General features: G+C 41.5%; 1 long non-coding RNA gene across 1 annotated transcript; it reads right to left on the bottom strand.

Annotated features, from left to right (window-relative positions):
• Positions 1-3,158: 3,158 nt before the first annotated feature.
• LOC139154931 (uncharacterized) lies at positions 3,159-22,265 on the bottom strand. Its single transcript, XR_011556985.1, has 3 exons — positions 22,171-22,265; positions 3,989-4,132; positions 3,159-3,443 (listed from the first exon to the last, which is right to left on the bottom strand). It is a non-coding gene; the product is annotated as an uncharacterized lncRNA (long non-coding RNA).
• Positions 22,266-23,981: the final 1,716 nt, after the last annotated feature.

Genomic DNA, 23,981 nt, shown 5'->3' with positions numbered 1-23,981 from the left:
ATTGGACTTAATCCCTGGATAGTTCAGTGGATTTGCAGCTGGCTGAAGCATAGACATCAGAGAGTTATTGTTAATGGCGAGTATTCTGAGCAGAGTCAGGTTACAAGCGGTGTGCCACAAGGGTCTGTTCTGGGTCCTATTCTTTTTAATATGTTTGTGAGTGACATAGGGGAAGGTTTGGTAGGGAAGGTTTGCCTATTTGCCGATGACTCTAAAGTGTGCAATAGGGTTGATATTCCTGGAGGGGTCTGTAATATGGTAAATGATTTAGCGTTACTAGATAAATGGTCAAAGCAATGGAAACTGCAGTTTAATGTTTCCAAATGTAAAATAATGCACTTGGGGAAAAGGAATCCTAAATCTGAGTATTGCATTGGCAGTTCTGTGTTAGCAAAAACTTCAGAAGAGAAGGATTTAGGGGTAGAGATTTCTGACAGTCTCAAAATGGGTGAACAGTGTGGTCGGGCGGTAGGAAAGGCAAGTAGGATGCTTGGCTGCATAGCTAGGGGTATAACAAGCAGGAAGAGGGAGATTGTGATCCCCTTATATAGAGCGCTGGTGAGACCACATTTGGAGTACAGTGTTCAGTTCTGGAGACCTCACCTACAAAAAGATATTGACAAAATTGAACGGGTCCAAAGACGGGCTACAAGAATGGTGGAAGGTCTTAAGTATAAAACGTATCAGGAAAGACTGAATGAACTCAATCTGTATAGTCTGGAAGACAGAAGGAAAAGGGGGGACATGATCGAAACATTTAAATATGTTAAAGGGTTAAATAGGGTTCAGGAGGGAAGTGTTTTTAACAGGAAAGTGAACACAAGAACAAGGGGACACAATCTGAAGTTAGTTGGGGGAAAGATCAAGGGCAACATGAGAAAATATTATTTTACTGAAAGAGTAGTAGATCCTTGGAACAAACTTCCAGCAGACGTGGTTGGGAAATCCACAGTAACTGAATTTAAACATGCCTGGGATAAACATATATCCATCCTAAGATAAAATACAGGAAATAGTAAAAGGGCAGACTAGATGGACCAAGAGGTCTTTTTCTGCCGTCAGACTTCTATGTTTCTATGTTTCTATACAGTATTCCTATTGTAACCACTTTTTAATAGAATAGAATAGAATAGAATAGAATTTTTATTGGCCAAGTGTGATTGGACACACAAGGAATTTGTCTTGGTGCATATGCTCTCAGCGTACATGAAATAAAATATACATTTGTCAAGAATGATGTACGACACTTAATGATTGTCATAGGGGTCAAATAATCAATGAAGAAGCAATATTAATAAAAATCTTAGGATATAAGCAACAAGTTACAGTCATACAGTCAACATGGGAGGAAATGGGTGAAAGGAATGATGAGAAAAACTAGTAGAATAGAAGTGCAGATTTAAGTCTGACAGTGTTGAGGGAATTATTTGTTTAGTAGAGTGATGGCGTTCGGAAAAAAACTGTTCTTGTGTCTAGTTGTCTTGGTGTGCAGTGCTCGGTAGCGACGTTTTGAGGATAGGAGTTGAAACAATTTGTGTCCAGGATGTGAGGGGTCAGTAAATATTTTCCCCGCCCTCTTTTTGACTCGTGCAGTATACAGGTCCTCAATGCCTGAAGTATTTTTTCCCCTTCAGCTCTGCTTGGAGGAGGCAAAATGTTAATGTAACTCAAGTAAAGAAAATGGGAAGCTAATACTTTTAATAGAGCATCCACTTAATTACTTCAGAATTACTACTGCAGCTCCTCCTTTCGCCCCTGCAAAATCTGTTGCAATATTATAAAATAAAAGATTAAAATATATAAGAATACATTTTGCAAGTGTTTTGACAGTCTTCACCATTTTATTTCTGCAGCGTGTTTTTGTGACATAAGGCTAGCTAACCTCTCCTCTGATGCTGCAACCATAGAAACAAAGTGTTTTTCAGCCAAAAGTGTTCAGTGAAAGTTAAACTAAATACAAAACTCTGAAATAGTACAAAAGAAATAGCACATTTTGACATACTAAAAATACAGTTTAAAGAAATATACTGCTTATTGTGTATAATGTGCCCACATTTCCCCCAAAATAAGAGCAGCTCTGGATTTCTTTGGGGCCCCATAATAAGCACTAGGGCTTATAGAAACATAGAAACATAGAAGTCGGACAGCAGAAAAAGACCTTATGCTCCATCTAGTCTGCCCTTATACTATTTTTTGTATTTTATCTTAGGATGGATGTATGTTTATCCCAGGCATGTTTAAATTCAGTTACTGTGGATTTACCAACCACGTCTGCTGGAAGTTTGTTCCAAGGATCTACTACTCTTTCAGTAAAATAATATTTTCTCATGTTGCTTTTGATCTTTCCCCCAATTAACTTCAGATTGTGTCCCCTTGTTCTTGTGTTCACTTTCCTATTAAAAACACTTCCTTACTTGGCTTTATTTAACCCTTTGACATATTTAAATGTTTCGATCATGTCCCCCCTTTTCCTTCTGTCCTCCAGACTATACAGATTGAGTTCATTAAGTCTTTCCTGATACGTTTTATGCTTAAGACCTTCCACCATATATTAGAGAAGGCTAGATTAGTCTACCTCAGAGTTTATCAACTAATGCACTTTAAAACACATGAACTTCCAACTTCAAGAATTTCATAGCCCAATCATACTGGTTGGGAAATTCTAGGACTTGAAGTCCACAAGTCTTAAAGTTGCCAAAGTTGGTAAACCATTATCTGTCCAAATACATTTGCACATCTGATCGAACCTACGGATAAAAAAGAACATCTGATGTTGGAAATGCCCTTGAATTACTTCTTCTGCGCTTTAGCAATTTATTTTTGCTAAAGGCAAGTTATTGATGATGCTATTTCACAAGATGTATCCCTGCCTAGCATTACTCAGGTCAACAGAACCAGCAAGGTGTGTATCTTGACTTTTTGCTTAGAGTAAATTTATTCCTTTTGGAATAGTAATATTTCTTCCTTGCTAAGCTCCATGTACAAGCAATGTTTTAAAGGCTACATATACTGACTGATAATTTAACACAAACTACATGTGAAAACAGAAATCACTCTCTTTGTTTAGTGTTGTTCTTTATACACAAAAACTCAGTACTATTACTTTATATGAATTTACACTGCCATAACCACTTCTGCATTGAATTCAGCACAACGTGTAATAAATAACACAACAGAAGGCTCATTTATTGCCAGATTGGTTGATAGATCTGCAGCACTCCATATTCCCTGATTACAGTAGGTTGTAGAGAAAGTGGTGGCACTCCAGCTCCTACAATCATTGAACAAAACAGATTATCTAGGCCCTTTTCAATCAGGCTTCAGATGTGGCTACAGCACAGCAACTGCTTTGGTCACTCTGATGGATGATCTCTGGCGACCTGGGTTACAGGTAGTAGAACAGGTGGGAGGCCAGCCACAGGATGTTGCTATGAGTCCAGAATCTAGTGAGGAAGAAACAGACGTTCGCTGGATCAATCCTAAATTCAGAAGGGTCCAAAAACGTAAGGAACATGTGTTTGGAAGAAGATATTAAGGGGAGGAATGAGTGATGTATTTGGTACGTCAGAGGGCCAGTGGGGAAGAAGGTTGGAGTTTCAATGTTGTAGTGCTAAAATGAAAGGTGTTTTCGTTCAGCTCCCCGAGCTAGCAAGGTCATTCTGTGTTATTTTACAGTCATTTCTGCTGTTTTTGAATCATACTGTGAGTACATAAATCTTGGTAGACGGAGAAGGCTGGGAGGAATGCATGTGGAATGTAATTAAGAGAGATAACGGGAGAAAAGGAATGTGCTAGTATGAACTGCATTTTGAATACGGAAGTGAAGAGAATAAAGATGGAGTTCCTTTGTTTATGAAATACTGCATTTAGTAAGAGTTATTTTTAATAGCTAAAGTTCTACCAGAAACCAGAACAGCAGGGGGGGGGGAGACTAACAGAAAATAATTGAGAAACACTAGAGTGTGTACAGAATGAGTGTCAAACTCACGGCTTCATGTTGCCATCAAATGATGATCTGCACCTCTATGGTTTGGTGCTGCAACCCAACAGGACCGACACAGACTTCAGAGGACAATCAGAACTGCAGAAAAAGCAATTGCTGCCAAACTGCCTTCCATTGAGGACCTGTATGCTGCATGAGTCAAAAAGAGGGCGGGGAAAATATTTACTGACCCCTCACATCCTGGACACAAACTGTTTCAACTCCTACCCTCAAAACGTCGCTACAGAGCACTGCACACCAAGACAACTAGACACAAAAACAGTTTTTTTCCAAACGCCATCACTCTGCTAAACAAATAATTCCCTCAAAACTGTCAGACTTTCTACTAAATCTGCACTTCTATTCTACTAGTTTTTCTCATAATTCCTATCACCCATTTCCTCCCATGTTGAATGTATGACTGTAACTTGTTGCTTATATCCTAAGATTTTATTAATATTGCTTCTTCATTGCTTATTTGACCCCTATGACAATCATTAAGTGTTGTACCACATGATTCTTGACAAATGTATATTTTATTTTATGTACGCTGAGAGCATATGCACCAAGACAAACTCCTTGTGTGTCCAATCACACTTGGCCAATGAAATTCTATTCTATGCTATTCTATTTTTTCCCATTCATGGAGCTGGGATGGGCGTGGCCCATGCATGATGCATCCGACCCATGAGTCACCTGTTTGACACTCCTGATGTAGAGAAAAATAAAAACAATAGGCACACGAGTCTATGGAGAGGGGCGGCGTACAAATCTAATAAATAAATCTAATAAATAAATCAATACAACTCCATTTAGCTCACTCAAGGCCTTGGACAAAACCAGTTCTTTAATGCTCAATGGAACCCTAAAAGGGTAGAAACTGTACTGATTTTAAAGGCCAAGCACATAAGAAAAAAAGCACACTCTGTACCTCCATAGATGGCACTATTTAATAGAAGAGATGTGGGGCATGCCAGCTGGCAAATAGTGCCAGGTAAAAACAAGCAGAGATAGATACTCCTTCAACCTGGTCCTATGTTATGGAAAGCTTTATAGATAATTATCAGCCTTAGAAAACCAAAGTCAGGGGAAAGAATCAAGGGATGCCTCAAAAACATGCAGTTTGCTTTTGGGGCAGTGTCATTTCCTTACAATTAATTTCCAAGATGTGTTTGAAATGCAATGGCAGATTTGCAGTCTTCTATCTGCAACCTTTAATAAAAACACAGCTAGATTTATGAAGACGCTCTATAGATTAATATTACCTGTCTCACTATATTTGAAAAATCAGTCAAGACTAGTAAATTTGTTATTTTCCAAGCATCTTATAGCACTTAAACTACTGGCATCTCTTCACACCTGGAAAATGAGAAGCATATAACAGTTCATCTTGGAGGAGCACCTCAGAATATTTATTTACATTTATTTATGTGATTTATAGATCCACTCAACTCATAGCAATGACTCAGGATAATATTGAAAGATTACAGTCACCAGAGCAACACATAACCTATAACACCCTGCTTAAAACAACAGCTTCCTGCCTTCACCATTGGAAGTCACCTAATCTAATGGCACAAATGCCTGGGGAAACAGCCAAGTCTTCAGAGCCTTAGGGAAGGGAGCATGCCTTTCCCTTTCGCTCTTGCAGTGTTTTTATTTCCAAAGCCTCCCACTCCACTCTCTTATTCTAAAAACATAGCTCTTGATCCAAAGCAATGGGCATCTTGCTTTCGTTTCACACCAATTGCTTTGGATCAAGAGCTATTATTATTATCATTTATTAGATTTGTATGCCGCCCCTCTCCACAGACAAAGTTGAGCTAATTTGTAAGGAAAATAAGGAGTCAAGACATACTAATACAGTGATCCCCCGCTCGTTGCGAGGGTTCCGTTCCAGGACCCCCCGCAACGAGCGGGTTTTCGCGAAGTAGCGCTACGGAAGTAAAAACACCATCTGCGCATGTGCAGATGGTGTTTTAAACTTCTGCAGCGCTAGCGAGGAGCCGAAGATTGGGGGGCGGCGCGGCTCTTTTAAAACATCGCCGCCGACATGGGGGGCTCGCTAGCACCCCCCCGAACCCCCAACCCGGGTTTGGGGGGGTGCTAGCAAGCCCCCCATGTCGGCGGCGATGTTTTAAAAGAGCCGCGCTGCCCCCCAATCTTCGGCTCCTCAGCGGCGAGCGAGTGAAGCCAAGCCGGCAGCAATGTCGCCGCCGCTGCAGCCAACGCGCGCTACGATCTTCCGGGCCAGCCAGGCTCAGTCACGGAAGGCAGCCGCTTGGCCCGGGATGCTGGGCCGAGAGGAGCCGGGCTTGATCCGCTGAGCCTGGCTGGCCCGGAAGATCGTAGCGCGCGTTGGCTGCAGCGGCGGCGACATTGCTGCCGGCTTGGCTTCGCTCGCCGCTGCAGCCAACGCGCGCTACGATCTTCCGGGCCAGCCAGGCTCAGCGGATCAAGCCCGGCTCCTCTCGGCCCAGCATCCTGGGCCAAGCGGCTGCCTTCCGTCACTGAGCCTGGCTGGCCCGGAAGATCGTAGCGCGCGTTGGCTGCAGCGGCGGCGACATTGCTGCCGGCTTGGCTTCGCTCGCCGCTGCAGCCAACGCGCGCTACGATCTTCCGGGCCAGCCAGGCTCAGTCACGGAAGGCAGCTGCTTGGCCCGGGATGCTGGGCCGAAAGGAGCCGGGCTTGAAGATCGCAGCGCGCGTTGGCTGCGGTGGCGAGGGCTTGCGATGGAGGGTGGAGGAAGCGGCCATGGGAGGGCGAGCTGCCTCAGGGAGGAGGATCGGGCGGGACCAGGTGGGGGCTGGAATTTCTCCGCTGGGAAGAAGCGGCCAGGGCGAAGGGTGGGCGAGCGGCGAAGGGCGGGCGAGCGGGTGCTGGGGAGGGCTTCTCGCCCTCCCGCCAGCAAGAGGGGGAGCGAACGGCGTGGGCAGGCGAAGGGCGGACGAGCGGCAGCGAGGAGTTTGCGTGGGCGGTGGGGAAACTCCTCGCTGATGCCAGCAAGAGGGGGAAGACCCAGGGAAGCCGCCCAGCAGCTGATCTCCCGGTTGCCATCTACGCATGCGTGCCCATAGAAAAAAAGGGCACGCATGCGTAGATGGTATTTTGACTTCCGGGTTGAAAAATCGCAAATTACCCTGTTCGCAATGGTCGGGGACGCAATAACCGGGGGATCACTGTATTCCAAATAAATGAGTCTTAATATTTGGTTAAAATGATAGTACGGTGTTCCCTTGACTTTCACGGGTCCGACATTCGTGAAAAGTGTATACCACGGTTTTTAAAAAAATATTAATTAAAAAATACTTTGTGGGGTTTTTTCTATACCATGGTTTTTCCCGCCCGATGATGTCATACATCATCACCAAACTTTTGTCCGCCATTGCTGATTGGCTGAAATCTCAGCCAATCAGTGGTGTTATCCCGGCGTGCATTATTTGTGAATAGTTTTACAACTATTAAAACTATTATAAGACATGCCCAAGATGCCTCCTGAACGTTCTGCGCTGAGTGTAGCCAGCGACAGTAAAAAGAGTAGGAAGATGCTGACGATTAAACAGAAGATTGAACTGTTAGATATGTTAAAAGAGGGTCGCTCATATGCGGAAGTTGGGCGGCATTATGGAATAAACGAATTGAGTGTGAGATACATTCAAAAGGATGAAAAGAAGATAAGACAAACAGCTGTGATCACATTCAACAAGGAAGCAAAAAGGATGGCGACGCCTAGAAATAAACGGCTTATAAAAATGTAAGCTGCTTTGTCCATATGGGTACTAGACTGCCATAAGAAGAGCATTGCATTGGATACCAATGCGATTCAGACAAAGGCACAGCTATGCTACACCCGTCTGGCGAATAAAGAAGGAGGCAATGCAGCTGAGGAAGAAGAAGACATTGATGGTGGTGCCGATGACTTAGATGACCCCCAGCCATCAACATCAACTGCTTCTCCAACCACATTCACATTCACGGCAAGTATTTATTTATTTATTTATTTTTATTGATTGATTGATTGATTTTGTCCAATACACAATGAAGGTTTTAGTGGGTATACACATAGTAAAATATATGATGAAGGTTATAAAGGATATACTGATAGTAAAATATATTTAATAAAGAAGATAAGATAAGATATAGAAATAGAACATATCAATGAAAGAATAGAAGAAGAAATATAGGAATAGAAGAAAGGTATAGGAAATATAGGAGAGCAATAGGACAAGGGACAGAAGGCATTCTAGTGCACTTGTACTTGCCCCTTACTGACCTCTTAGGAATCTGGATAGGTCAGCCGTGGATAATCTAAGGGTAAAGTGTTGGGGGTTTGGGGATGACACTATGGAGTCCGGTAATGAGTTCCACACTTCGACAACTCGGTTACTGAAGTCATATTTTTTTACAGTCAAGTTTGGAGCGCTTAATATTAAGTTTAAATCTATTGTGTGCTCTTGTGTTGTTGTGGTTGAAGCTGAAGTAGTCGCCGACAGGCAGGACATTGCAGCATATGATCTTGTGGGCAATACTTAGATCTTGTTTAAAGCATCTTAGTTCTAAGCTTTCTAGGCCCAGGATTGAAAGTCTAGTCTCGTAGGGTATTCTGTTTCGCGTGGAGGAGTGAAGGGCTCTTCTGGTGAAGTATCTTTGGACATTTTCAAGGGTGTTAATGTCTGAGATGCGATATGGGTTCCAAATAGATGAGCTGTATTCGAGGATGGGTCTGGCAAAAGTTTTGTAAGCTCTGGTAAATAGTGTGAGATTGCCAGAGCAGAAGCTACGTAGGATTAGGTTTGCAACTCTTGAAGCTTTCTTAGCTATGTTGTTGCAGTGGGCTTTGGCACTTAAATCTTTTGTTATTAGTATACCGAGGTCTTTAACCGAGTGGGGGTTATCTTTGATAATTTGATTATTCAGTTTGTATTTGGAGTTCAGATTCTTTTTCCCAATGTGTAGGACAGAGCATTTGCTAGTTAAGATTTGGAGTTGCCATGTGTTAGACCACTCAGAAACAGAGTTCAGGTCTTTTTGGAGGGGAGTTGTGTTATCGGTGGTGTTGAAGAGTCAGCGAAGAGGACACAATTACTTGTGATGTAATCGCAAAGGTCATTGATGTAGAGATTAGATTTATTGGATTTATATGAAGAGCGTTGGTCCCAGTATGTAGGTGCGTAGGAGGGCTGGTTTGATAATTTTCAAAGGCACTATGGCCTGAGGAGCGTGTCATTGCACGGAGAAGCTGCCTCAGTGGATACACATGCAGCCGAGGAGTATGTCCATGGCACGTTTAAGGAGATAATTGAAGAAGGGGCCTACCTTCCAGAACAGGTCTTTAACATGGACGAAACAGGCCTGTTCTGGAAGAGGATGCCATTGCGCACTTTCTTAATGAAAGATGAAGGCAAAGCCTCTGGTTTTAAGGCCCAGAAAGATTGGGTAACTTTGATTAGGTGTGGAAATGCGGCCGGCTTCATGATCAAGCCAGGTCTCATTTATAAGTCCCGAAATCCCAGGGCCCTAAATAACAGAAATAAGAATGCATTGCCAGTGTACTGGATGCCTAATCCTAAGGCATGGATTACAAAAGCCCTCATGTGGGACTGGTTTCATCAGTGCTTTATCCCGCAGGTGAAGGATTTTCTGGCTGACAAAGGGCTCAATTTCAAAATGCTTCTCCTAATGAACAATGCTGGAGGCCATGATGACCTGGTGCATGAGCATGATAGGGTACAAGTCAAATTCTTGCCACCAAACACCACACCACTTATCCAGCCGATGGATCTGCGCGTTTAAGGTGCTGTACACATGCAATTCCCTTGGAAGCCTCATGGAAGCAATGGACACTGATGAAAACTTCCCATTGAAGGGGTACTGGTGTGAGTACATGATTGCATCGTGTCTGAAGAACACTGAGAATGCCTTAACGGATATGAAGAAACAGACAATGAATGTCTGCTGGAAGAAATTGTGGCCAGAAGTGGTGCACGATTACAAGGGATTTGCTCCCGAAGAAATTCAACATGCTGCAGTCCATAAATCTGTGAAGCTGGCACAGTTACTGAGTGTAGAAGGCTTTAATGACATGACACCCGATGAAGTCAATGGTTTGCTTGATGAGCATGGTTTACCGCTGACAGACAAAGATCTGGAGGATCTGACCAAGTCAGCGAGTGAAGAAGAGGAGGAAGAGGAAGCTGAACGAACTGAGGAAGAAGAGGTTGGCCCAACACTTCAACAGCTTGCAGAAGTGCACCGAAGCGCTGCACATCTCCAACAGATTGTGGAACGTTGGGATCCCAACATGACTCGTTCAATACAATTTAAGGCCTCCCTTGATGACATTGTCACACCATACAGAGCCATGTTAGCCCAGAAAAAGAAAATGCACCAACAGCTACCCATACCTATGTTCATCACAAAAACCAAGAGGTCTATCACGCCATCGCCTTCAGCGTCCATTGCAAAAGTGCCTGATGAAATGGTGATTGAAGAAGATCATTAATTATGTTAATAATTATTGCTAATAAATAACAAAATAAATAATTATTGTTAATAAATAATTATGTTAATAAATATCAGGATCATTAAGTATCTGATTCAATTATGAGTACCAGTAATAATGGTGAGTAATAATCTAAATGGTTGTTAAGGGAATGGGAAATGGTAATTTAGGGGTTTAAAGTGTTAAGGGATGGCTTGTGATACTGTTCATAGCCAAAAATGGTGTATTTACTTCCGCATCTCTACTTCATGGAAATTTGCCTTTCACGGGCGGTCTTGGAACGCATCCCCTGCGAAAGCCAAGGGAACACTGTACTTCCATTGTTTAAGTATAAATTTTGTTAATATAGAAATTTTACTTAGAGCCTATTAAACAATTGAGTTAGCTGTTTACCTACAATCATATGTATCTAAGTCCCATTGAAAAGGAATAACCTTACTATCAAGTAAATTTTTATTAAGGTTAGTTCCCTTCTTCCCTTCCCTTAGACTTTACATAGTTGAATTATAGGGTATTGAATTGATTAGTATCATCTGTATTATAGAGAGAAATGAAAACTTTGTGCCCAGACCAGAGGTCTGTGTGTTTGTATGTGTGTGTGTGTGTGAGAGAGAGAAAGAGACAGAGAGAAAGAGAGACAGAGAAAGAGAGAAGGAAAGAAAGAAAAAGGAAGGAAGGAAGGAAGAGAAATAGAGAAGAGAAGAGAGGGTGGGAGAGAATGAAGAGGAAGGAAACACCACAAACTCTGGTACCAGACATGATTTCAGAAGACACTTTGAAATAGCACAGCAATTTAGGGCTGGAAGCAGTGAGCACTTACCTCCATTTACCAGGACGCCTCCCAGCGGGCGGCAGTCATGGGCAGGTGGGTGGTGGTCATGGTTACATGGGCATATTTAAGTATCTTAAAGGAACAGGCTGTGGCGGCTGCCTTCTGGGCAGCTTTACTGTGAAGGGACGAACAAAAGTTTGGCCAAGTCATCTCCTCCTTCTCAGCCTCAAACATACACACAGAGCAAACACACATACACCTCAGGACCTTCTGCTAGGAGACAGCACATGAGTGAGCCCCTCTGGCGCTGTGAGATATGTGCATTTTTGCTCTATGTATATGTTTGAGGCCAAGAAGAAGGAGATGACTTGGCCGAACCTTTTTGCTTCCCTTCGAAGTTGCTTAGAAGGCAGCTGTGGCAGCCTGTCCTTTTTTATTTATTTATTAAAACAGGGTACAGAAAAGCAAAAGGGATATATACAATATACATTCTAACATTTACACTTTACTTATATAGTACACGTAGGAGAGGGAGGAAAGAAGAAGGGTAGGGGGTTGGGGAAGAAGGGAAAGAGATATAAGGGGAAGGGGGATAGGAAATTGAAGGGGAGTGGTAAGAAGAGAAGGCCAGCGTTAGAGCTGGGGCTTTCATGCTTTGCAGCCTTTAGTTTGAGCACATAGGTGGTGTAAATTTCCCTAAAGTTTTATCCATATGTTTTTGATGTAATTATTAGTGCCAATACGTATCAGTGGTTTAAGGGTTTGTTTTCTTTGTAATTTAAAATTCGTGTCAATCAATGTTTACAGTTTGTCGTTTCAATTTGATGTTATGATTTGTGATGTAGGTTGCTAGTTTTTCAAGTTGTTTTTGTTGGATACTTTTCTTGATGAACAATTTTTAAGTAATTCCTTTTTTTTAACCAGAGGTGCCATTTGTCCCATGCTTTGTAGAAATCTGTCTCATCCCTGTGTTTGCAGTTCCATTGTTAGCTTGGACATTTCTGCACATTCCATTATTTTAATCAAAAGTGGTAGAACGGTTGGTTTTTTTCCTTGCTTCCAGAATTGTGCATATAAAATCCTTGCGGCTGTAATAATGTGAATTATAATATATCTGTTTTCTTTACTAAAGTTTTGTCTTATGATTCCTAATAAAAATAGTTCGGGTTTTGCATGGATGATCTGGGAAGTAATTTGTTCTAGCATAGTTTTGATTTTATACCAATATTTTTGGGTGGTGGTCATGGTTACATGGGCATATTTAAGTATCTTAAAGGAACAGGCTGTGGCGGCTGCCTTCTGGGCAGCTTTACTGTGAAGGGACGAACAAAAGTTTGGCCAAGTCATCTCCTCCTTCTCAGCCTCAAACATACACACAGAGCAAACACACATACACCTCAGGACCTTCTGCTAGGAGACAGCACATGAGTGAGCCCCTCTGGCGCTGTGAGATATGTGCATTTTTGCTCTATGTATATGTTTGAGGCCAAGAAGAAGGAGATGACTTGGCCGAACCTTTCTGCTTCCCTTCGAAGTTGCTTAGAAGGCAGCTGTGGCAGCCTGTCCCTTTAAGCACAGCAAAATTTAGTTTAGCAACTGGGAGTTGCCACTTTGGGGCCTGTAAGTCCCATCCGGAAAGCAGAGAGAAACAGCATTCCACCCGGCTGCTTCTCTCTGCCACAGAGCTTTCTGGATGGGACTTAGAGTATCCAAAGCTAAATTTTACTGTGCTGTGGAAGATCCTCTCACTCTCTCAGCAAGAGCAGTGATGGAGAGAAGCAGCCACTGACCCAGAGAGAACATGGAGTCGCTCCACTTGTTCTCCGGCAACCTGTTTTCTCTCCCCTGCTGCTCTTGCTGGGAAAGCATCTTTCACAGAACAGCAAAATTTACTTTAGCGACTGGGAGCTGCTGCTTTGGGTCCTGTAAATCCCATCTGAAAAGCGTTGCGGCATAGAGAAGCAGCTAGGTGAACCGTCTTGTTCATTTCCAAATTGCTTCAGCCCTCCTGCGCCCCTGCCATCCCCTCAGTCCTTCGGCCTAGCATGGCAGGCTGCAGGCTGAATAAATTGCTTTGGCCCAGGTGCTGCCTTTGAGGCTGGGGGTGTGTGGTGGCATGCAGTCAGAGGTTGGGATGAGGCTGGAACAGGAATTGCATTTTCCCCAACCCAGCTGAGGTGAACAGCAAGCGGACGGAGGCTCCAGCGCAAGGCCGAAGCAGGGGAATAGTGTGTTCCTGACCCTGCCAAGGTGAATGGCAAATGGGCAGAAGCTCTGGAGCAAGACCGGGGCTGTGGAATTGCGTGTTCCTCAAATGGTTGGAGTGAATGGGAAAGCAAGCCAGGCAATTAATTAATTAATTAATCAATCAATCAATCAATCTATTTATTTATTTATTTATTTATTCATTCATTCATTTATTTGTTCGTTCATTTATTTATTCATTTATTTATTGGATTGGATTTGTATGCCGTCCCTCCCCGTAGACTCGGGGTGGCTAACAACAGTAATAAAAACATCATATAAACAATCCAATATTAAAACAGTTAAAAAACCTTATTATAAAACCAAACATACCTAGACATACCATGCATAAAATTGTATAGGGGGAAAGAGTATCTCAGTTACCCCATGCCTGGCGGCAGAGGTGGGTTTTAAGAAGCTTACGAAAGGCAAGGATGGTGGGGAAGGGGACAGGGGAAGCTAGCTAGGCCACAGCACCACATGGGATGGAGCTGCAGTGGCAAAGTAAGCCAGACAAGCTGGAGGCCGGGGACTGTGGTGGTGGTGGTGAAGCTAGCTAGGCTGTGACTTTTAGGCTTATTTATCCGAGGCAGGCAGATCAGGGCTGCTCAGTTGGGACGCAGGCAGGTAAGGTGCAGAGACTGTGGGAAGGTAAGCAAACCATGAAGACTGTGTAGTCAATGAGCCACACAGTGTGCTATGCCGGGGAGGCCAGATGAGGAGTGGCTGAGCAGGGGAGCCAGAATTTTTACTACTAGTTTGCCCAAACCATGGCTAAATCCCACCTTATCCAATTCCATTTTAAATTGTTTTTTCTCAGATTTTAGTAATACACTATTTTTTGGAGTATAAGACACACCTTAGTTTTCGGGGAGGAAAATAGGGAAAATCTGCTTACCAGGTATTCATCTGGTTAGTATCCTTAGTCTGGTCAGCTTCAGCACATTATTTTATCCCCTGGTTTAGGGCTTAAAAAACTTTATTCTGAGAGAGTAACAATGATAGAGCTTGCAAGCAGGAAGAGCTGGGAACATCGTTAGCACCTGGTTAGGGCTGGAAAGAAACTTATTCGGAGCAAGTTAGAGCAGTGAAAAAAATCCTGCAAAGACTTAGGGCTTGGAAAATATTCTTCACAGAGAGAAACAATGAAAGAGCCTGCAAGGTAAGAGCTGGGAAGATCATTAGCACCTGATTAGGGCTGGGGGGGGAAAGCTACATTCAGAGTATAAAACGTATCCTAATTATCAGCCCCTTTTGGGGAGGAAAAAGATGCATCTTATACTCTGAAAAATATTGTAATTTATGTCTGGAATTCTGGACTTTTATATAGCCCAAGGGCTATCAATAAAGTAAACTAATCTTATGGAAGGCTATCACAGCTGAAGTTGTTGTTGTTGTTGTTATTATTATTATTATTATTTTTTATTTTATTTTATTTTTTTTAATTTATTTATTAGATTTGTATGCCACCCCTCTCCAAAGACTCAGGGCAGCTCACAACAATGATAAAAACAATATTATAGTGAAACAAATCTAATATTAAAAAGAAATATATAAAACCCTATCATATTAAAACCAGACAACACATGCATACCAAACATAAAATATAAAGAGCCTGGGGGAAAGGTGTCTCAAATCCCCCATGCCTGTGAGCAATGACTCCCTGTCCAAATAGGGCTGCAACTGGTGCACCAGGCGAACCTGGGCAAACGCCCTCTTCGCCACAGCTGAAAGATGATGTTCCAATGTCAGCTGTGGATCGAGAAGGACGCCCAAGTTCCGTACCCCCTCTGAGGGGGACAGTAATTCCCCCCCCCACAGGGTGATGGATGGACAGATGAAATTGTCCTTGGGTTGCAAGACCCACAGCCACTCCGTCTTGTCGGTTGAGGTTGAGTTTGTTGACACCCATCCAGGCACCGGCACATCCCTTCCACTGTTTCGTTGACGGGACATGGGGTGGTGATGTATAACTGGGTATCATCAGCATGTTGATGATACCTCATTCCATGCCCTTGGATGATAGTATTTTTCCCCTTATAATTCCTTTGCAACACTGTAGATAAGCTAAGTGTGTAAGTTTACTGCCAATGTATCACAGTAGGAATGGAATGGAAGTATTGTGTAATTTCTAGGTCCATGAGAGTAACAAAACTCAGAGCAGAAACTCCTGGCAGAATTATCTTGTCAGCAAGCTTTTAAGGGAAAGGAAAAATCCAAGTTGGGGATCAGCAAATTGAAGGAAGGCATCTCAGTCCAGAAAATGGATTGGAATATCAAATCTAGAACAAGATGAAAACTGTGAATCACCTTTGTGTTTTTGCAAAAAAAACCCACAACCCTCTGTGAACATGAATGTAAAATTTAGTGAAATTGAAGTCAGCTGGTGAGATACTCCAGATCAGAGAGCCCACTTGTTATTATTGGGAAAGAAATGTCAACTTCTGGAAAGAAATATGGACATGGTGACATGACCAGATAAAAGTTATATGGAAAGAAGCAACTTCCTAAGGAGAAATTTCCTGATAGTTAGAACAATTAATCAGTGGAACAATTTTCCTCCAGAAATTGTGAATGTTCCAACACTGGAAGCTTTTAAGAAGATGTTGGATAGCCATTTGTCTGAAGTAGTGTACGGTCTCCTGCCTAAGCAGAAATTGGACTAGAAGACCTCAAACGTCCCTTCCAACTCTGTTGTTATTATTTATTATTAAGGAAGTCTTATAACTAAATATAATGTAATAGTTAAAGGGAGTTCCTTTAGTTTTTTTTTACATCTGAAATGTGGTATGTAAAAAGCAACTAAGGAAATGAACCATACTAGTTGTTGTAAGAGTGGATTATCACACACTTTATCACATTGATAAAGAAGCCAATAGACATTGAATAAACAATATTCAGATATAGAATAATCCTTTGAGGAAAGGGCATGTTGATGCATCAAATTCATATTACAAAATGAGACAGATTTCAATTTAACATACTTCCCAATACTAGCTTCCCAATACAAAGCTTATTTAAAATATAAAGTGGATTTTAATCCTTATTAAATTAGGCAGCAGAATATTTTTTTTAAATGATCATTGTTAGGGCATTTCACTGTTTCCAATTTGGATCAATTAACTTAACTTGCTTGAGTGACAAAAAAACCAGAGTCCTTTATAATACAGTATATGTTATTGGTTTGGTATAGAAACAGCCCAATGTTTTATTTGTTATAGCTGTCCCAAATACAGAGTGGTAGTTTATTTCTTATTTTAGGATTGGGCTTTGATACTGAAAATAGATACTGAAATCCCCCACAGCATAAGAATAAAACATTGAGTACTGATTTTCTATTGTTCTTGGATCCTTCTAATATAACAGAGTCTGGATGCTTAAGGAATCTGCAATTTGCTATCAAGAATTAGCAGTTAGGTAGAGTAGATTTTTCAGGAATATAATATTGATTTCCATTAATTAGTTTAACTCCATCTATAACCCTATAAAATATTTTTCCATATCTAAACAATGTGACAGCATCTATATACTGCCAGCAAAGAGAAAGGTTAGGGGGGGTGCTGGGAAGCCCCCCAGGCCGGCTGCGACCTTTTAAAACAGCCGCGCCGCTTCCCAGCTGAGTCCTGAAGCCAAACGCCAAAGGCGAACTTCCGCGTTTGACTTCAGGACTCAGCTGGGAAGCGGCGCGGCTGTTTTAAAAGGTCGCAGCCGGCCTGGGGGGCTTTCCAGCACCCCCCCTAACCCCCAACCCGGGTTCGGGGGGGTGCTGGGAAGCCCCCCAGGCCAGCTGCGACCCTTTAAAACAGCCGCGCCGCTTCCCAGCTGAGTCCTGAAGCCAAACGCGGAAGTGGTGTTTTTTTTAATTAATATTTTTTTAAAAATCGCGATATAGCGTTTCGCGAAGATCGAGATCGCGAAACTCGAGGGATCACTGTACACCATTTTTGGCTATGGACAGTATCACAAGCCATCCCTTAACACTTTAAACCCCTAAATTACCATTTCCCATTCCCTTAACAACCATTTACTTACCATTATTACTGGTACTCACCATTGAATAAGACACTTAGTGATCCTGATATTTATAAACATAATTATTGATTAATAATAATTATTTTTTTTGTTATTTATTTGCAAAAAATATTAGTCATTGCGTGGGAAAAACCGTGGTATAGGAAAAAAACCGCAAAGTATTTTTTAAGTAATATTTTTTGAAAAACCGTGGTATAGGCTATTCGCGAAGTTCGAACCCACGAAAATCGAGGGAACACTGTAACCTTTCCCTGGAGTGGGAGGGAATGTAGATTTTATAGTATCCTTCCCCTGGAGTGGGGTGGGAATGGAGATTCCCCTGCCATGCCCACCAAACCATGCCCACTAAGCCACATCCACAGAACCGGTAGCAATTTTTTTGAATCCCACCACTGGTTAGTGGTTGGTCCACTCTTTCCCTCCACTCATTTCCCCTCCTCTTAATTTTTTTTTAGGAGCTTTACATTACCACAACTGTGGCAGGGTGACCTTTTAACATCTAAAAATCACTGGTGTAGTAGCAAATCCTACAGAGCAAAAAGGGAAAGGAGCTACAGAACTATCAAACAGGATGGGAGGGGCTGGAAGGATTTTTGACCAGGCAAAACGAAGGCTCCAGCTTTTTCCTGAGTTGTCTTTCTCTATCTCCTTTGCATGTTTTCTTACATCAATAGATAGCAAGTTTTCTGAAGGCCAATTGCTCAGCCTCGACAGCAATAAAATACAGTCTATTTCCCTTCCCCACCCTAAATTACACAGTTGAAGCAACCAACTCTGCAGTCTGGGTTCTGTTTTGATAATCAAAAGAATCCTCAGCGCACAGAAGCATCATCTGTTTTATTCTAAGCATGCATGACAGGTTTCTACAAAAGAGCGAGCAGATCTTTCAGCCTTTCCATCTGCCCTCTCCTGTCATGCAAAGGATCCTTCTAGATATCTCGTGGGGAAAGGGGGGGGGGAGAGAAATATTACACAATGCTACAATTGCTATAAGGGAAAACTTAGAAGGTGCCTTTTCCTTTTCTTTTCTACCAAGGAACTCTGGATTTCCAAGAGTTTGCTTTCTGGTTCTGCGTGGCATTCTCCATTTTTTCAGTTTGAGCAAAGTATGTTCTGGAGAGTAAAGGAACAACTGATGGGTATTCTGCAGGCAAACGAAATGTTAATAGTCCCTTAGAAACTGCACAGTGGGAAAGGGATAATTCAATCACAGGGAGAAAAAGAAGAGCGACTAGAAATGGGCTCAGTGGGAGGGAAAGTCATTTCTCCAGCTGGGCCTGCATCAAAGCAAGTAAAGGGGGAGGTAAACCTCCCAGGTTTCAGGGCACCTATTTCCAAGGGAGCCTGCACTGAACTGCAGCATTTTAAAAAAAACACACATTCAGGATAGAACGTTTTGTCATGTCCTTCCCTCTCATCCTCAAGAATATTATGGCACAAAAACTGGCAACGTAAGGGGAGGAAACGGTGAGAAGAAAAAATTCTTGCAAAACCCTCCTGCCATCCTTGCCATACATCCCATTCACCAATATCGACCATCCTTGACTTTATTTATTCGTATAACCTTACTTATTTAATGCTATACATTTATGCATAACAATCTAATAGGGGTTTAAAGAAAGGGAAATGTATGTATGTATGTATGTATGTATGTATGTATGTATGTATGTATGCTCAAAAAAATAGAGGGAACACTTAAACAACACAATATAACTCCAAGTAAATCAAACTTCTGTGAAATCAAACTGTCCACTTAGGAAGCAACACTGATTGACAATCAATTCCACATGCAGTTGTGCACATTCAATTTTGTACAGAAGTATTATTATTATTATTTATTAGATTTGTATGCTGCCGCTCTCCGTAGACCCCGGGCGGCTCACAGCAGTAATAAAAACAGTGTACAATAACAAATCTAATATTTAAAAATATCTAAAACCCCATAATTTAAAAAACATATACACAAACATACCATACGTAAACAATATAGGCCTGGGGGAGATGTCTCAATTCCCCCATGCCTGACGGCAGAGGTGGATTTTAAGGAGTTTACGAAAGGCGAGGAGGGTGGGGGCAATCCTAATCTCTGGGGTGAGCTGGTTCCAGAGGGTCGGGGCCACCACAGAGAAGGCTCTTCCCCTGGGTCCCGCCAGACGACATTGTTTAGTCGACAGGACCCAGAGAAGGCCAACTCTGTGGGACCTAACGGGTCGCTTGGATTCGTGTGGGAGAAGGCGGTCCCGGAGATATTCTGGTCCGATGCCATGAAGGACTTATAGAATATTTCATTCATTCAGATCTAGGATGTGTTCTTTGAGTGGTTTTTTTTGAGCAGTATATGTATGTATGCATATAGTTGTGGGTTCTATATCCTTTTGCTGCCATTTTGCTCAGGGTCACGCCGTGCATGCCTGCAGCAATTAAAAAATAGCTTCTGTGCATGTGCAGAAGCAAAAAGTAGCACAAAAAAATAGCACAAAATCCAAGATGGCAGGGCTCAGTGGTAGGCTCCCACTTACCTCGCTACCAGGATGGTCCTCGACGGCCGACACAGGTGCTCCTGACGTGTGTGCACACACACTGTGTGACATTTGGCTTCCACGCATGCACAACAAGACAAATGTCATGAGATTTTGGCTATTTTTGCTTCCGTGCATGCGCAGAAGCAAAAAACGGCAAAAACTGACAAAAATCTCATGACTTTGAGAGATTTCGGCTATTTTTGCCTGTATTTTTGCTTCCACGCATGCATTGAGCAAATAACTGGCGATTTTCATCATAAATCTGTTGGGGGTGCCATTCCCGGCAGAAATCTGTCTGTGTGCCGTTCCTAGGCCATTTCCACTACCCGGAGGGCATTCACGCTCAAGAGAGGAGGAGCCCATGACTGGCGGAGCTCATGGAGACACCATGGAGATACATGTCCTTCCCTCTCATCCTCAAGAATATTATGGCACAAAAACTGGCAAGATAAGTGGAAAAAAAACAGTGAGAAGAAAAAACTCTTGTAAAACCCTTCTGCCATCCTTGCCATACATCCCATTCACCAACATTGACCATCCTTGACTTTTTAGTGAACTCAAAAAAACCCAAACGTCCGCTTCAGTCTTGCTGCCTATATTGACACTTGCACTGAAATTAATTGCATCGCTCTGTAGGAAATTGGAAAATAACAGTAGCAATGGTACTTAGACTTATATACTACTTTACAGTACTTTACAGCCTTCTCTAAGTGGTTTTAACAAAGTCAGCATATTGCCCCCAATAATCAAGGTCCTCATTTTACCTAAAACACGATTTAAGTATTGCCCACAAGATCATATGCTGCAACGTCCTACCGGTCAATGACTACTTCAGCTTCAACCGCAACAACATAAGACCATGCAACAGATTCAAACTTAATATTAACCGCTCCAAACTTGACTGTAAAAAATATGACTTTAACAATCCAGTTGTCGAAGCGTGGAACTCATTACCGGACTCAATAGTGTCAACCCCTAACCCCCAACATTTCTCCCTTAGACTATCCACGATTGACCTCTCCAGGTTCCTAAGAGGTCAGTAAGGGGCGTACATAAGTGCACTAGTGTGCCTTTCGTCCCCTGTCCAATTGTCTTTCCTTTATCTCATATATCATATATAGTTTCTTCCTTTCATATATCTTCTCTATTTTTACATATTATCTTTATATATATTCTCTTCCATATGTATTGTGCATTGGACAAATGAATAAATAAATAAAAATAAATACCAAACTCGGAAGGATGGAAGGCTGAGTCAACCTTTCGTTGGTCAGGGATCGAACTCCTGGGAGTAGGAATGCTGAATTAGGCTGCAATACTGCATTCTAACCACTGTGTCATCATGGCTCTCGCTAACTCAGTCAAAATAATAAGAAACCCCCCTCAGGATATGGAAATCTTTCATATACGCAATAAAATTCTCCCAGCCTGGACCAATCAACCAAGGTCAACATTTGATCACAAAAGTGATGAAGATTGTCTATCCCACTTGAGAAAACAGAATTTCCTCCACAATGGACCCAGCCCAACCTTCCCCCACCAGACAACTCATAACAGATCAGTTTGGATATAATGGATCTAGTATTAATACAGATATTCCTTATTCAATGTCCACAACTGGAACCAGCAACTTGATAGTTAAGGAAAAGGTTACTAAGTGAAACCATGACTGTGCTTACAATCTTACTTCAGCTTTCCTTTGTTTTTCGGTTCTGTGGAGGTTAGCGAATGCAAAGATTGTGGCAATGTAGGGTCATTATGCACAGACTGCATATGCTTCCATTCAAAATTCAAGCAAATACTTTTGAAATTATGTCTTCGCTTTATATTCTAGCTTTGAAATATAATTTAGCATTGAACCCTGAATATTTTTGCATCAAATCTTGAATGAGGATAAGATTGGCTTTTTCCTCAGTCCTAGAAAGCTAAAAGTAAAAAACAACAACAACTGGCTCCCCTCCCCCATCATTCAACAGCAGGTGACCTTCCTAGTTCAGGTTCAATCTGCAGTCCAGAATCCAACAAAGGAACAGATTAGGGAGAAAGAAGTAGATTTGTAAACAATCATTTGCATCTCTGAAAATGCTGAATAAACTCTCTTTGGATTTTACATACCTGTTGTAAATATATTTTGAGCTTTATTTTCTAGTCAGAAAAAAATCTGGATAGGGTATTTCCTCAGTGGCAATAATGGACTGTAACTATTGAATCTATACTGTCTGAAGTTGCTGTTCCTTTGCTGCAAATATTGTAGGTTTGGAGAAAGAATTCAGCCACTGAAAAGAGAAATGAATGAGAACTATTGCCAATGGATATGCCTCTAAATTACAAAGGTTCATTTTACCCACTGCTATGCTATGCTTTCCTATTTATTTATTTATTTATTTATTTATTTATTTATTTATTTATTTATTTTAATTTAATTTTAATTCCAACTGTGCCTAGGTAGTTTACAAATAATAACTTGAAAAGTTATTACAATAAATAAAAGAAGGGATCTAGTTGTAATATTTAAATAGAAAATAAAAATAGCAGACACACACATACATACACACACACACAAGCCTGCATCCAACTGGTTTGTTTTAGCATAGTGTACAAATCCAGTCTCTAAAGTTTTGAGGGCACTGTTTTTTTGCATCTTATGAAGTGGGAAGAAAAACATGTGTGGGCTAAGCAATAAACCATAATTAAACAAACCATGGCTTAGTTTTTAAGTTTTATCTCTACATTAATGAAGAAATAAATAATACAGAAAATAATTTCAGTCAATTGATTAAAATATATATCTCTATAAAATGATTATTTCTTTTTCCTCTTATTATACCTTATACTGGAAAGTATAAAATTCAGAGCATTAATACAGAAATTCATTGTTTGCTATATTCTGAAACCCACGCTTAATTTTCTACTTTCCAGAGAAGCAAAAACTAGTTATGGAATGAATATTAACAGGGAACTGATGTTGAACTCTATACTGAATTCAGATCATTTTTCAGATCAGCATTCCACAGCTTTTTTCCCCTATCAAAATAGAACAAGTAAATTAAGCACATTCCTTTTTTAAAAACATGAACACAGTGACATTTTACACAAATATTTATTTCTATAACCTTACTTATTTAATGTTATACATTTATGCACTATAGCCAATCTAATAGGGGTTTAAAAAGAGGGAAGTGTATGTATGTATGTATGTATGTATGTATGTATGTATGTATGTATGTATGTATGTTCAAAAAAATAGAGGGAACACTTAAACAACACAATATAACTCCAAGTAAATCAAACTTCTGTGAAATCAAACTGTCCGCTTAGGAAGCAACACTGATTGATAATCAATTTCACATGCTGTTGTGCACATTCAACTTTGTACAGAGCAAAGTATTCAATGAGCATATTTCATTCATTTAGATCTAGGATGTGTTATTTGAGTGCTCCCTTTATTTATTTATTTTGAGCAGTATATGTATGTATGTATGCATACAGTTGTGGGTTCTAGATCCTTTTGCTGCCATTTTGCTCAGGGTCACGCCAAAAATAACTTCTGCGCATGTGCAGAAGCAAATTACACAAAAAATAGCACAAAATCCAAGATGGCAGGGCTCAGTGGTGGGCTCCCACTTACTCGCTACCAGGATGGTCCTCGACGGCCGGCACAGGTGCTCCTGATGTGCGTGCACACACCCTGCATGAGATTTGGCTTCCACGCATGCGCAACAATCCAAATATCATTAGATTTTGGCTATTTTTGATATTTTTGCTTCCGTGCATGCGCAGAAGCAAAAAATGGCAAAAACTGACAAAAATCTCATGACTGTAAGAGAGATTTCGGCTATTTTCACCTGTTTTTTTGCTTCCACACATGCACTGAGCAAAAAACCGGCGATTTTCATCATAAATCTGTCGGTGGTGCCGTTCCCGGG

The sequence above is a fragment of the Erythrolamprus reginae genome, chromosome Z (assembly GCF_031021105.1).
Source record: "Erythrolamprus reginae isolate rEryReg1 chromosome Z, rEryReg1.hap1, whole genome shotgun sequence".
NCBI classification, from domain to species: domain Eukaryota; kingdom Metazoa; phylum Chordata; class Lepidosauria; order Squamata; family Dipsadidae; genus Erythrolamprus; species Erythrolamprus reginae.
Note: the sequence above shows the minus strand (reverse complement) of the source record. Positions and strands in the feature narration are given on the sequence as shown.